Source organism: Theropithecus gelada, chromosome 6 (assembly GCF_003255815.1).
Source record: "Theropithecus gelada isolate Dixy chromosome 6, Tgel_1.0, whole genome shotgun sequence".
NCBI lineage: Eukaryota > Metazoa > Chordata > Mammalia > Primates > Cercopithecidae > Theropithecus > Theropithecus gelada.
The window spans coordinates 108,495,111-108,498,115 of record NC_037673.1 but is presented as its reverse complement, the minus strand read 5'-3'; positions in this window follow the sequence as shown (position 1 = coordinate 108,498,115).

Here is a 3,005-nt window from a genome sequence, read left to right as displayed (position 1 = left end):
GGCTGTTTCTACTATATCTAAGAATACATACATCTGGTGAACCAGCAATTTCACTACAAGAGAAATGAGTTCTTATCTTCACCATGACATGAGCAAGAATATTCATAACAGTTTTATACATTATAGCTATAAATATAAACTGCCAGTTAAACAATGAGTTTGACTGGGGAGATTTTGGTCAAAGAGTACAAAGACTTAAAATGATGAATAAGTTCCAGAGCACTATTGTACAGCATGGTGACTGTAGTTAATAGTTATGTAATGTATACTTTAAAATTGTTTATAGAGTAGATCTTATATGTCTTCAACACCAAAAAATAAGTATATATGGTGATGGATATGTTTATTAGCTTGATCCTGTCATTCCTCAATTTATACATATATAAAAATATCATATATGCTTCAAATATATATAGGTTTTTTTGCTAATTATACCATAGTGAAGCTGAAACAAGATAAATAAAATAAAATGTGGGGGTTTTTTTTTTTAACCATTTGAAGAAGTTGGTAATAGTACAATAATAATAACAGTAATAATTGTTATATAACCCAAATATTTCAAAGAATGAATGACAGTTAAAAGCTACATATCTTCTATTACAATTTTAGTTACATTATTTATCTAAAGAAGCCAAAGCTTAAATATAATTAATTGATATTTTAAAAAGTAAATAATTTTATCAGGAAATGCAGAAGAGAGAGCACTTCCCAACTCTCAGTAGAAATCCAGCATTGTCCTGACTTCAAAATCTGATATGTGGGGCGGAGCAAGATGGCCGAACAGGAACAGCTCCAGTCTCCAACTCCCAGCGCGAGCGACACAGAAGACCGGTGATTTCTGCATTTTCAACTGAGGTACTGGGTTCATCTCACTGGGGAGTGCCAGAGGATCGGTGCTGGTCAGCTGCTGCAGCCCGACCAGCGAGAGCTGAAGCAGGGAGGCATCGCCTCACCTGGGAAGCGCAAGGGGGAAGGGAATCCCTTTTCCTAGCCAGGGGAACTGAGACACACAACACCTGGAAAATCGGGTAACTCCCACCCCAATACTGCGCTTTAAGCAAACAGGCACACCAGGAGATCATATCCCACACCTGGCCGGGAGGGTCCCACGCCCACGGAGCCTCCCTCATTGCTAGCACAGCAGTCTGTGATCTACCTGCAAGGCAGCAGTGAGGCTGGGGGAGGGGCGCCCGCCATTGCTGAGGCTTAAGTAGGTAAACAAAGCTGCTGGGAAGCTCGAACTGGGTGGAGCTCACAGCAGCTCAAGGAAACCTGCCTGTCTCTGTAGACTCCACCTCTGGGGACAGGGCACAGCTACACAACAACAACAACAACAACAACAAAAAAAGCAGCAGAAACCTCTGCAGATGCAAACGACTCTGTCTGACAGCTTTGAAGAGAGCAGTGGATCTCCCAACACGGAGGTTGAGATCTGAGAAGGGACAGACTCCCTGCTCAAGTGGGTCCCTGACCCCTGAGTAGCCTAACTGGGAGACATCCCCCACTAGGGGCAGTCTGACACCCCACACCTCACAGGGTGGAGTACACCCCTGAGAGGAAGCTTCCAAAGCAAGAATCAGACAGGTACACTCGCTGTTCAGAAATATTCTATCTTCTGCAGCCTCTGCTGCTGATACCCAGGCAAACAGGGTCTGGAGTGGACCTCAAGCAATCTCCAACAGACCTACAGCTGAGGGTCCTGACTGTTAGAAGGAAAACTATCAAACAGGAAGGACACCTACACCAAAACCCCATCAGTACATCACCATCATCAAAGACCAGAGGCAGATAAAACCACAAAGATGGGGAAAAAGCAGGGCAGAAAAGCTGGAAATTCAAAAAATAAGAGCACATCTCCCCTGGCAAAGGAGCGCAGCTCATCGCCAGCAACGGATCAAAGCTGGACAGAGAATGACTTTGACGAGATGAGAGAAGAAGGCTTCAGTCCATCAAATTTCTCAGAGCTAAAGGAGGAATTACGTACCCAGCGCAAAGAAACTAAAAATCTTGAAAAAAAAGTGGAAGAATTGACGGCTAGAGTAATTAATGCAGAGAAGGTCATAAACGAAATGAAAGAGATGAAAACCATGACACGAGAAATACGTGACAAATGCACAAGCTTCAGTAACCGACTCGATCAACTGGAAGAAAGAGTATCAGCGATTGAGGATCAAATGAAGGAAATGAAGCGAGAAGAGAAACCAAAAGAAAAAAGAAGAAAAAGAAATGAACAAAGCCTGCAAGAAGTATGGGATTATGTAAAAAGACCAAATCTACGTCTGATTGGGGTGCCTGAAAGTGAGGGGGAAAATGGAACCAAGTTGGAAAACACTCTTCAGGATATCATCCAGGAGAACTTCCCCAACCTAGTAGGGCAGGCCAACATTCAAATCCAGGAAATACAGAGAACGCCACAAAGATACTCCTCGAGAAGAGCAACTCCAAGACACATAATTGCCAGATTCACCAAAGTTGAAATGAAGGAAAAAATCTTAAGGGCAGCCAGAGAGAAAGGTCGGGTTACCCACAAAGGGAAGCCCATCAGACTCACAGCAGATCTCTCGGCAGAAACTCTACAAGCCAGAAGAGAGTGGGGGCCAATATTCAACATTCTTAAAGAAAAGAATTTTAAACCCAGAATTTCATATCCAGCCAAACTAAGTTTCATAAGTGAAGGAGAAATAAAATCCTTTACATATAAGCAAATGCTTAGAGATTTTGTCACCACTAGGCCTGCCTTACAAGAGACCCTGAAGGAAGCACTAAACATGGAAAGGAACAACCGGTACCAGCCATTGCAAAAACATGCCAAAATGTAAAGACCATCGAGGCTAGGAAGAAACTACATCAACTAACGAGCAAAATAACCAGTTAATATCATAATGGCAGGATCAAGTTCACACATAACAATATTAACCTTAAATGTAAATGGACTAAATGCTCCAATTAAAAGACACAGACTGGCAAACTGGATAAAGAGTCAAGATCCATCAGTCTGCTGTATT